Source organism: Equus przewalskii, chromosome 1, assembly GCF_037783145.1.
Source record: "Equus przewalskii isolate Varuska chromosome 1, EquPr2, whole genome shotgun sequence".
Taxonomy (NCBI): domain Eukaryota; kingdom Metazoa; phylum Chordata; class Mammalia; order Perissodactyla; family Equidae; genus Equus; species Equus przewalskii.
This window is the reverse complement of record NC_091831.1, coordinates 144,115,934-144,128,524: the sequence shown is the minus strand read 5'-3', so window position 1 is coordinate 144,128,524 and position 12,591 is coordinate 144,115,934. Positions and strand designations below refer to the sequence as shown.

At 41.1% G+C, this 12,591-nt stretch overlaps 1 long non-coding RNA gene across 1 annotated transcript in view; it reads left to right on the top strand.

The window, feature by feature from the left end:
* Positions 1–8,387, top strand: part of LOC139079937 (uncharacterized) — a 50,311-nt gene extending 41,924 nt beyond the window's left edge. Inside the window, exon 3 of the long non-coding RNA XR_011534093.1 lies at positions 8,128–8,387. This is a non-coding gene — a long non-coding RNA (uncharacterized lncRNA). The remainder of the gene's footprint in view (positions 1–8,127) is intronic.
* Positions 8,388–12,591: the final 4,204 nt, after the last annotated feature.

Here is a 12,591-nt window from a genome sequence, read left to right as displayed (position 1 = left end):
CTTACATATTGTCTGTGGCTACTTTCGCATCACAATGGAAGAGTTGAATTATTGTGACAGAGACTATATGGACCACAAAGCCTATTAGTATCTGGTCCTTTATAGAAAAAGTTTGCTGACCCCTAGTTTACACTAATCCTCCAGGATCCTTCTAGTTTCTGTAAGGGCCAGAATGGTGAATTAAATGGAGATATTATGGGGGCAATTACCACTTGATACTTTAGATCTTTAAGAGTAACTAACCTCCACCTTCCCTGCCCAATCTCCCTTCTGTATTGGGGTATGCCAATTGCTAAGTATAAATTTGGCACCTGGGAAATGACTGCCAGGTTAATCTGTGGGCCCAGTGGACCCATCGTAAGCCAGACCTTGGCTATGTCTCCATTTATTACATGTCCCCCATATATCTCTCCTCTAACAGTGGTCCATGATAATGTTTTAAGTCTCCAGGCATCAGCTCAGGTCCTCAAACCCTATGTCCCATAGTCCTGGCTATTCCCCTTTCCCCAATGTACATTTACCCAAGTAAATGGTCATAGGTCCCTTTGAGGACAGAGTCAGAACAATCATTACAGTGTATACTTGCTGTGGTATTGCAGAGTTCTTCCTCCTGGAGACCAGGCAACCTCTTCAGTGAATGGGCTCTGGGTCTGAAAACTGGTTCAGTCTGGAAACTCCATAGGGGATCGTACCTCTTGTTGAGGTGCCTGTCCTCACTCTCCCAGTCATCCATCCTTGATTTCTTCTGCTGCTACAAACTGAGCAGTATTCATCTATTTTGCCTTTAGGTATTCAGTGTTCTATCAACTGTCTGTGTAACTCTCTACCATTCAGGCCCCTTAGCTGCCATGCCAACTTGCCATTCATTACCATTACTGCAATCCTCTGGCTTCAAGCTGTTAATCTCTACTATTTGTCCTTTATTGTTTTGGGTCCTCATCATCCTCATTGCTATTAGGGAGCCATTTCCATAATAGCCTCTCATACCATCACCTCTGGCCTACAGGGGAGTGCCACAACTGAACATTTTAGTGCTGGTGCCCCTCTGTCTAGCACATTCTTCATAGTCTTGGTAAATGGTGTGTCCTCTAGGCCTTTCTATGCAATATAATCTTTGAACAGAGTTCTGGCCATACATAGTATCTCCAATTCAACTTGGCCACTTCAATGAGTCTTTAAATCCCTTCCTACACCACCATGCACCATGGCAATCCTGGCATTGCAACCTTGTTTTGGGAGCACCATCATTTGTTTTCATGTTTCTAGGAGCCATTTTCATAGCAAGCTTGCACCATCTCTTGGGGTTCTTGCCAAGGTGTTAAATTCTGTATCTTGGGAGACCACCTCCAAGTCAATGAAGACTTCTCTGTTTTAAGTTTATGTTCCAGTCATCTTGATTAAGAACACTCAGAATGCAGTCCTATATGCACGTGTGCTACCCTGGTACATGAAGGTACATGTAGGCTAGGTTTACAGCTCTTTTGTAAGGATAGTCCTTTTCCTTCTTTATTAGGCCCAGCACATTCCCAGCTGGGTTATGCTGTGATTTAACCCCAGTTACAGGCCTAGTGGCTAGGAGGGGAGGTGGGACAGATCCTATTGCCTTCCTGGGGAGAGATCTTTGAATTGTCTTCCAGAATGAGGTGGGAGGAGGAGTGCTAGCTCTTAATAGGGAGGGTGGGCCACTTCTGTGGGTTCAGAAAATTCAGAGGAGTCTAGGGAGTCAAAATCTTCAAGAGTGTCCTCTTAGATGTCTCTATTACATGTCAGATTCTAGGTTTTCCCAAGCAGGGAAACCTTGCCCTGACCTTGGCATAATAGATCCGCCTTTGTTGGGTATTTAACCTTTTTGAATTTCAGTCACTTGGACCGTTAAGTCTTGTCCTTGACCCTTGGTTTTCTCTATTCTTCCACTGCAGGAGATAAAGACTTCTTTGTGATACCAAAGGGGTCCTCTGGCTTTCACATTTGGGTTCCAATTGCTTGTTAATTTCCCTTAGCATCTAGTTTATTTCTGAGGAGCATCAGTGCACCTTGTCAATAACTATCCAATCGCATTGTCTTTATATTTATTCTTGGCTTCTGTAGCTTTCAAATGTCTATTAGCTGCACTAATGGATGGTAAGAGGCAATTTTGTATATTGTCTTTCTTTTTATTAATAAACATATCATATTAACATTATAATTAGTTTTGTAGATTGGGCTCCTCTGGTTAGTGATTTCCTCAAGGGCAAGGCTGTATCATATTCAGTTCTGTATAAATGTTTTTGCCTAAATATTTGAGATATTTTGAAGGCAGATGGGATTTTGGAGGTCTCTTAAACTTTATCATAAGTTACTATCTCTATTACCTATGAGTAGGAGTAGCTTAAAACTTATTTTAAAAGTCTTATAAAACATTAATTATAAGAATTCTTCCCTAATTGTTCTCAAATTAAATTAGATGTGGACCCACAGAATTGTCATCTACTGGGCTCTTTAAGATGATGAAAGCCAATCTCAACCTGTTGAAAATTGAGGTCTTTTAAAATGTTCTAAGACATACAAAAGATAATGCTTTTTACTATAAAGACTAAAATAGATTTTGAGAAACTGATAACCTTATGGTTTCTCTGGAGTATGAATTTTAGATAATAGTAATATCTGATATTTAAAAAGTGCCTACTCTGTGCCAGGCACTTTAAATTTTTTCGCTTATTTATTTCTCATAACAACTCCATGAGGAGGTTGCTATTACCCTTTTATTTTAATTAATTAATTAATTCTTTTTTTGGGCTGAGGAAAATTAGCCCTGAACTAACATCTCTTGCCAATCCTCCTCTTTTCTTGCTTGAAGAAGATTAGCTCTGAGCTAACATCTGTGCAAATCTTCCTCCACTTTATTTGTGGGTCACTGCCACAGCATGGCTGATGAGTGGTGTAGGTCTGTGCCTGGGATCTGAACCCATGAACCTGGGCCACCAAAGCAGAGTGTGCCAAACTTAACCACTATGCCATGGGGCCAGCCCTACTCTTTTATTTTTCAGTTGAGGAATCTGAGGTACAGTGTGGTTGTAATTTCCCCAAGGTTGCCCTGCTACTCTTAAATGGACTTTAAACTCAGTTGGTTTGGCTCCAGAGCTGTAACACATCTATGCTATATTTTAAACAAAATTACTCAATATTTAAAAAGTATATCTTCTTTTAAAAGAATCTAGAGTCTACTAAGAAATATTTATGAACTCACATAGTTTTCAAAACGTCTGCATTGTTTGTGGAATTTTTTTGTTAACAGTGTGAAATCCAGATTAAGAACAAACATCACACAACTTGGAAAAGATACCTGTGAAGTTCTTGTGATCAGCATCATTATAGACCTGTGTAAGTCCTTTCAGTTGAAGGCACATCCCTTGTGTCATTGGTTTCTTGACTCAAAGACTGAAAGTGGTGTGCAATACCCATGAGAAATGACAGCCACATCTTCCTTTCATTAGCATCCAAACCTGCCCTCATTCCCTCAGGCCTCCTCTGCGCCAGCTCTTCAGCATAATCATGGTATCACTTGATTGCCAAGCTGATCTGGGTCCGGCATTTAGGAATGGTAATTAGGGCTTAGTGAATGGTCCTTATTTGAAGAGGACTGACCCAGCTATAGCATACCATAAATACAGCCCTGACAGAAGCCTGAAAATTGGCTCTGGTTGATTGTCTTTACACGGTGCTGTGACTCACTGCTTAATTTCTTCCTGATGCTTTTGCAATAAACGTTCTGTAGCCTATAATTTTTGTAAAAATATATCTAATTCATGGTGTTAAAAGTTTTCAGGTAACTAGTCACATTTATAGGACTTCTTAATCCTAGGACAACATTTACACTTACTATCCTTTCTTTTTTTAAAAAAAAAAACCAAGTATAATAGCCTTTGTTCATTTGCTGTTTTTAATCAATATCAAATATATTGAACACCTATTATATGAGAGGTACATAAATTTAATCCTGTCTGCCTACCCCTACCCCCCGATATCATGCACTCATCCTATGAGAATCTCCACGGGAAGATTGGTCTCCCTGTTTATTATACTGTGGTCAGATGTAACACTTCTGGTTTAGATCCCAGAACAGCAACAGTGCTGAAAACATTTCCAGTCCTCATGTTTTTTGCAACATGAGGCAGAGTCTCAGCACATGTTCCAGCCAGCTGCTCCAATTTCTTATCTGACGCTGTACGTCTCTGTGAGGTTTACGCACACCATAAACCTCAATAACTTGCATCAAATGCCATTGCGGACAGCCACGTTCCAGCTGCTGTCCTTCGCCTCCCAGTTCCACACTCCAACCCAAAGTTTCCCTAGCTGAGTGAAGATGAGCTCCCTGAAGACAAATTCTTCCATCACTGTGTCCCCAGGACCCAGAATAGTGCCTGGCATGGGGAAAAGTGTCAATAGCTGCTTGTTTATTCAAATCTGGTACACCCATGAAAACCTGCTATTTTCTCTTTTTCTCCCTTTTCATAAGTCTTGGTTCTTATCATTGTAGATTTATTAGTTGAGATATCATGTTAGTTAACTACATTTTTTCTGATTACAAAAATATGCATTACTTATAGATATTTTGAAAAACAGAAAAAATTAAAAAATAAATAAAACAATCTTACCCATTAACACTGTTTGCTTTTTTTTTTTAATTTGGTATCCTAATATCTAGACAGTTTGGATCCTGTTTTCAGCTTGTCATTATATTGGAAATCTTCTCCCTTACCATTACATATTCTTCTAGAATAATTTTAAATCAAAGCCTGTGGAAGAGTTCATCATATGGAATATGTTATCTTCCATTTGCCCTTCCAGGTCCACTGTCTACCCTTCTCCTCCTTACTCTCTGCCTCTGGAGGCTGATCTCATGGACCATATCAAGGGGTTCCTGGGCTCTTTGGCTTCCCGTTGGGGTTGGTCAGTGGGAAGCCCTAGCAGGAGCTGGGAGAGAACGGGGAGAGGGAGGAGATAAAGGGCAGGTATTTTATTCCTTTGACTCTCCCTGGCAGGTCACCTCAGGTTGGTTGTGTCCCCCCACCAAAGGCCAGTCTATAGAGTTCCCTCCTTCTGAGAGCCAGTAATTATTCCCTCCCCTCATCCTTACAGGTAAAGAAGTTTCAGCCAAAGTTACTACACTATCTGTTGTGGTTTTCCTACACACACCTTTGTAAATAGCCACTTGGATATCCTATTTTGAGTGTATAATCTTTTCAAGAACCCAATTGATATATACCACAGTTTAATAATTTTCTGGGATTACATTATTATAAATTATACTTCAGTTGAACATTCTTGTACCTAGATCCTGGTACTAATTTATGACTTTTTATATAATGTATAGATAGAATTACTTGGTCAAAAATTAAAGGAAAATAATGTCAGGCTATTGATATATAGCCAAATTGCCTTCCCATGTGAAATATATATTGTAAGTAGACATTTGCTGTTTGTTTTTGAAAGCCCAGCATCTGAATCTCACTCCTGTTATGGAAATCCCTAAAAGTCTGAATCTTGGTGATAAGGAGGGCCCTGCTTCTCACTTTAGCAATGAAGGAACCAGATATTTCCTCTCTACTCCCTGGCAACAAGCACTTGGATATATGAAGCTGGTTTTGCCCTTGGATGTTCTTGCCTTGGACTTGCAGCTGAGAGGAATATGGATCTGAAGATGTGAGTGACAGACAGAGATTATACCCTGTGGGATGGGATGGCAGAATTGCAAGTACAGTGGCAGTGGTTACCATGGGAGCAGAAAGAGTGGCACTGGTGAGTACCCCGTGCAGGTCGCCCCAGCTGTTGCCCTAGCTGACTATGTCGGTGCTCTCTGCCACCAAGTCTCTCATGGTTCCTACCTATATTCTAAGCCTGGTTCTTCAGGCTGCCTGTCACTTCTTTATGAATTGATCCTTTATCATTATGAAATGTCCCTCTTTATTTCTTGAAATATTCTTTGTTCTGAAACCTCCTTTGTCTGATACTGATACAGTCACTCTAGGATTTTTTTTTCTTGGGGGGATGATAGAAATATTTATTACCTTTATTGTGGTGATGGTTTTGTGGGTGGATGAACATGTGGAAAATTGCCAAGTTTCACACAAATATGTGCAGTTTAGTTGACTTCAACTATGCCTCAATAAAATTATAAGAAGTGGCACAATTGGTCTTTTCAAGCATTCTTGAACACACAAAGAGAAATAGCATCAGAAGTGCTATAAAGTAATATAAAATATTATAATAAAAAAATCCCAAAATTATATGTATAGGACTTTCCTTGTACAGGATGGCTCTCATGATTTATAAGTAGCCTTCATGGACATGTGCCTTCACAGGTGTGCTGGCTTTGTAGATGTGCTTTGTGGGTGTGCAAACTGTGCAGTCACAGAGGATTCTGTGCTTGGCTTAATACTCGGTTTAAAATTCTTTTCTTTTTTTTTTTTTTTGGCTTAAACAACCAAAATTTTTTTCTCACGGTTCTGGAGGCTGGAAGTCCAAGACCAAGGTGTTGGCAGGTTCTTCTGAGGCCCCTCTTCTTGACTTACAGACAGCCACCTCCTTGATGTGTCCTCCTGTGATCACTCTAGGTTTTTTGTGCTTAGTATTTGCATGGTATATTTTCCCATTTTCTTATTTTAATTTATCTGTATCTTTATATTTAAAGTGCATTTCTTGTTACTCTACCACGGCTGGAAGTAGAATTTGCCTTCATGTTACTTTTCTGAACTACTTTATTCTTTCCTGTAATTTTCTTTTCGCCATTCTTTTTTTTTTTAATTGAGGTAACATTGGTTTATAACACTATATAAGTTTCAGGTGTACATCATTATATTTCAACTTATGTGTAGACTGCATCATGTTCACCACCCAAAGTCTAGTTGCCATCTGTCACCATACACATGTGACCCTTTACCCCTTTTGCTGTGCCTCCACCCTCTTCCCCTCTGGTAACCACCAGTCTATTCTCTGTATCTATGTGTGTGTTTGTTCTTGCTATTGTTTATCACACTTCTGTAAATTTCTTTTCTGTTTAATCAGCTAGACGTCAATTCTATGGTTTGCAATCAAGAACCTTGACTGGTACAATCTTGGTACCAAGAGCAGATTGTAAGCAAAAGATCCTCAAGGAAAATGGAGGAATCCAGGCTTGCTAGTTGGGGCAAAAGGCAGTAAAAATCCTGTTGTATTAGGGGATGGTCTTCGGGCAGCTCAGGTCATGCAGTGGTGAAAAATCCTTTATTACCACCTGGAATGAAAAGGAAATTAGATACAAAGTTTAGAGAAATAAAACGACTCTTGGGATTGAAGAGTATGAAGGGGTGAAAATTTAAAATATTATGGGATGGTCTGACACAGCCAGGCCTCACAGGAAGGGAGACAAGGGAGTAAATAACATAGCCTTCCTCTCCAACCTCACTCTGTCATGTTTAGGCTCCCCATTTTCATGATATGTTCCATTTTGAGTAGTTTTGGTTTGTATCATGCACATTGTAAATATCATGTAGAGACTCTGGATGCTATTAATTTCCTCTGATGAGTCATGTTTTTTCATTCTAGCAAACTTGGTTGGATATGAACTCCAAACTCTTTTTTTTCTTCCATTTCCAAACTCAGTTCAGATCTTTCACCCTTAGGTGAGGTGCTTTGAGTCTGCTCCACACACGCATGATTCAGGAGTCGGCTAGACATGTGGGGAGCAGAATTTGGGTGTTCCCTTTCTGGCTCTTTTCTTTCCAAAATTTTCCCTTTCTCCAGTGACTGTAGTGCCCTGGACTCAGGACTCTGATTCCCTAGGCTGGAAAAATTGTGATTTTCCACTCGTGCTTGACGCTCTGTGTACACTGAGCCTGCTCTCAGGCTGGAAGAGAAGCAGCAAAATGGAGTACTTACTCCACAGAATCCCCTCCCTCATGCCTGGATGATGCCTCACTGGAATCTACTTTTCTTCACCCTCTTGTGCCTCCATGTAGCTGCTCCTGTATATGTCCATATTTGGAGGGTTTATTCTATGTGGAGTAGGTAGAGGATTCGTCCTATGTGGAGCAGGATGTTTCCTTGGCTATTTCTAGAAGCTCAGTCCTTGTTTTAAAACATCTCTGTTTTTTCTCATCATGTTTCTAGAACGTCCCTCTATCCGCTATTATGGATGCAACGGGCCCTTCAAAATGCCTTCAGGCTTGCTGTAAAATCTGGATCTCTGAATGTCACATGTTGAAGGGGCATTGAAGATTATTTACTTGAACCTCTTCGTTGCACTGATGAGAAAACTGAGGCCTTGAGGAAGCAAGTAATTTACCTACAATAAGGGGTGGCACTGCTGGGGAAGACGAGTGAGAACAGCCTGAGAGAGACGCCTGAGTTTGCCGAGGAGAGACACGTCTTCTGAAGACTGAAAGGTAATTTGTGAAAGCCATCGGGAAGAAACTTTTTTTTGGTTCCTCCCTGAAGCAGCGATAAGGGCATTATAGATTTAGAGGCTTGAAATGAGTAAGAGAAAGGATTTCTTTGGAAATCTTGTCTGAAACCGCCATAAATTTTAGAAACATCCAGTTGGAAAACACATCAAACATGTCTTTTCTCAAGCAAGTTGTCACATTTCATCGCCATGGCTGGTTTTCTATTTCAGTCTCCGTCTCCTAAAGCAGCTGTGTTCTTGCTGAAGAGAGGCTTGGAGCTGGAGACAGAGGCAGACGATGACATGTGTTGCCTTGAGTGAGAAGCCTTTACCAAAAGGGTTAAAGGTCTTCTGAGTCTTTGTTTGCTTGTCTGTTTACATAAGAACACACAGAATTCTCCCCAAAGTCCTCCTTCTTCCTCACCTCTCCCTTCTTTCCTACTCCATCGAAACTGACAACATTTGAAAAATTTGACCTGTCTAGTCTCTTACCAGTTGTCACTCTTTATGCCAAAGCTGAATCTAAACACTTTATTTATCGAGACACCTTGGCGGATTAGATGGTTAAAACATCTTAAACTTATGCTTTCTGGGGTTTTGTTATTGCTGTTATTTAGATTCCAGAATCATAATTATTTAGATGCCAGAATCATAATAGTAAATTAAGGGAGTAAGGGAGTAAGGGAAAATAAGAAGCCAAATGAAGCAAAAAATTCGAGGAGGGGGGAGGTTTGAACATAATATTGAACACAAGGGCCTAGAAGTAGAAGAGAAGGATATCAAGGTATAAAATACTTAGTCCCTAAATTACTTAAGTTTGATGTGATTTGTGGGAGATTGTGCCTTAAAATAGAAAGAAATGTGGATTTTAGAAAAGGGACTTCATTGAAATTTGGCATCTTCATATTTGAAATTACTCCCCCAGTGGCATGGGCTAAGATGTGAGGGATAAAACGCTGTCCTGCCAGTGTTTCTGGGACTTGAGAGCCATTCATTCATGCCAAGGACCACCAGTTTAAATGAAAAGGATCAAAACAAATGCACCTAACCCTATTAAATGAGTAAAGAGGAGGTGGATTTATAGACCTGGAAGGATGCGTTTCCTTACACATCGTCACCACAGCACAAGAAGCTATGAAATCTTTTCCTGCTCAGAGGATGAAGACCATCTTAGTAATGTGGGTGGGATTTTTCAAGTTCAGCATTTTAGTTGAATGCAGCTTGTTTGGAAGGGATTTATTACAGGGGCTAGCACCTGGTGGCTGCACTTATGTGTTTGTAGGCTGGATGAGCGCTTGAGTGAATATATGACTTACTCTCAGCCTGTAATAACATCTGTGACTGCTCTCCTGGGTTGGGGTTCTCGCCAGTAACCCCACAGGTGCAAATCTTTTATGTGGAGATCAGGAGGTCAGGAAGTAGCAATTGGACACAAAATGGTTTTCTCTGAAATCAGTTATTAAAAATAAGCTGTTGCCATCACTAACTTTCTCACTTTAAATGCAACTGACACTATGACCAAATAATTGGTGGTAATTGCAGGCCTGGTGTCAGGTTTAATAAACCACTCAAAGTGCAAATCCTCTAAAGATGTAGTTAGTTCTTCTCTATCACAAGATGGGACTTTCATATCCTTTAGAACCTGATTACTGTTGCTTGTATTTTTCTTCAATATAATATCTCTTGCTTTTTAATAAAACAGCTGTCATTTCTTATAAAGACTGAAAAAAAATCATCCAGGGAAATACCACAATTGATGGATATCACAGGCTGAAACATACCGATTAAGTACATATCTTCAAAAGCTTGTAACAGAATCTTGACCCAAAGCTGGACCTTGTGTTGGGATTGTAACTCACTGAGTGAAGTGGGAGGATTCCTCATTTCTGAGGCTCCTCAGTCTGATCCTGTTGTCTCCAGGAGGCCTCCCCCTTGAAATGAGTAGTGGACTTGCTTGATCTTGGCTTGAGTAGAAGGTGAACATTCTGCTTTTTTGGGAACGGAAGCATATTCCTTTTTTGGGTCACATGGTAGAGTGAATTCACAATTCACTATACTCTCCCTCATTAGAATGATGTACAACCATGCCCTTTGTCATGTGACTTTACATTCCCTCCTGTTAGAGTGAGGAGAGTGTATTTCCTGACTCTGTTATGTTGGGATTGGTCACCGACTTGCTTTGGCCAATGGAGTATAGATGAAGTGTCAGTGTGCTTGTTTGAAGCCAAGGTCTCAAGAGGCATCATGTGTTTCAGCTTATGTTCTTGCCCTGATGACATTGTAGGTGAGAAAAACACGCCACTTACGCCTCTGGTCCAAGGAGGATGAGAGCAGACCTGATCCCAGCTGATCTGCAGTCTGAAACAGAGCTACCCCAGCTGGCCTGTAGGGAGCTAGAAAAGGAAATGCTTGTTGTTATAAGCTCTTGAGTTTTGTGGTAGTTTATCATGCAGCATTATTGTGGCAATAGCTGACTACTATACATCTCTAGCAAGATAGGGAGCGAGCCTGTGACCTAATTGTAGCTAATTAAATGCTTTTGATGGAGTCCTTAGAACTTGAAGGAGAGGCAAAAGATGGTGGGGGTGGGGGCATGGTCAGACAGACATTATTCCTGGTGGCTGTAACTGAGTTAGAGCCAGGGAGGATGGCAGAGAGCCTCTGGGGTGGCAAAGCCCTGCAGAGCTATGGTCAGTGTCTGAAGTCAACAGTGCAGGGGCGGGTCCTGAGCGGACTGTTCTTATGGAAGAGTCTCACTATGCTTCACGGCCCTTTGTCCACCCAAGTCTGATTTGCCAGGCTTTCTATGATTCTAAGTCACTGGATATCCTTTGGGTAAATTCCTTTTCTGCTTAGGTTTCACAGAGGTATGCTGCCTATTTGCAATCAAGAACCTTGACCAGCGCATCATGAATTGGGAGGGAAACTGGTTTTCCCGTGATTATATCCCCTTTGCATGGCTTTAAACCATATGTAACACAGTCCTAGATTGTTTCCTATAATCTTCCTAAAACCTCTGTACACAGAATAGCAGAGTGGTTCAGAGCTCTCACTTCACACTACAGGTTTTGCTCTCTGTGTCTGCAACTGACTGTCTTGTTAGGCAAACCGTTTAACCTCTCTGTGCCTTAGTTTCCTCATATGATCCTAGGGATAAAAATAATACAACAAACAGTTTGTGTGCAGCTGTCTGTTCCATGATAATATGTCTATTCCATGGTAAATTCTCAATAAGTATTAGCTGTAAATAGTAGTAATAGAGATGATGACAATGAGATGCTGCTGCTAATATTAGTATTGCCCAGTGAGATAAGAATTTGTGATGCTTGTCCTAACTTGCACAGATGTAAATGGTGGAACTTGGATCCACCCTCTTCTCCTGGCTTTCCGCAGCCCCAGAGCCTTTTATGAGCGAACATAGTGCAGTGGTTCTGAGCCTTTTGTCTTGCATGGCTCATATGTCTGCACTGCTCTACCAACCATGCTCAGATTTTAGAGATGCTCTTTTGTGCCAGGATGATAGTGTTCAAACTCCTGTCCATTTTGGTAAACATCAGAAGCTCAGACGTCACCTTTCTTCCTAACATTCTATTTAGATCCCTACATTTCCCCACTCCTACGTCCTCATCTGAGAATTTGTGCACTCATCTGCTGTTTTTGATGGAATTGTGCTTTGTGTGGGGTTGGGTGGGGAGAAGACTGATGATGATGATTAGATAATCTAGTTGGTACTACAAAGGTGGTGTTTTGATGATGGTAGTGGAAGATGGGTCTCGAGCAATCATCCAGGAAGATGCAGCCCTGGAGGCGGGAGGCAGCAGAAGAAAGGCCTGGAGGGGCACCAGCATTTCAGGATGGAGGAGTCCAGAGACTCCTAAGACTCTCCCTGGTTCAAGAATGCTGCTTGTGCCAAAATAAGTATAACAGGTTTGAAACTCAGCCGCAAATTCAGGTGTGTGAAATATCACTTATTTTACATCCTATAAGTCAGAGGCACTCTTCCTCTGATAGATTAATACTCGGTCATTCTGAGGATTCCCCCTTTACACTGCCCCCACCCCCAGCCTCTGCCTCATGGGCTTGGGTCAATGTTCCAGGCATTAGTGCCAAGTTCAGGGCATGAGAAGAATTTGGGGGACCTCTGGTGATTGGTCATTTGTCTCTAAGCTGAGACATCCTATGTCTTTGTC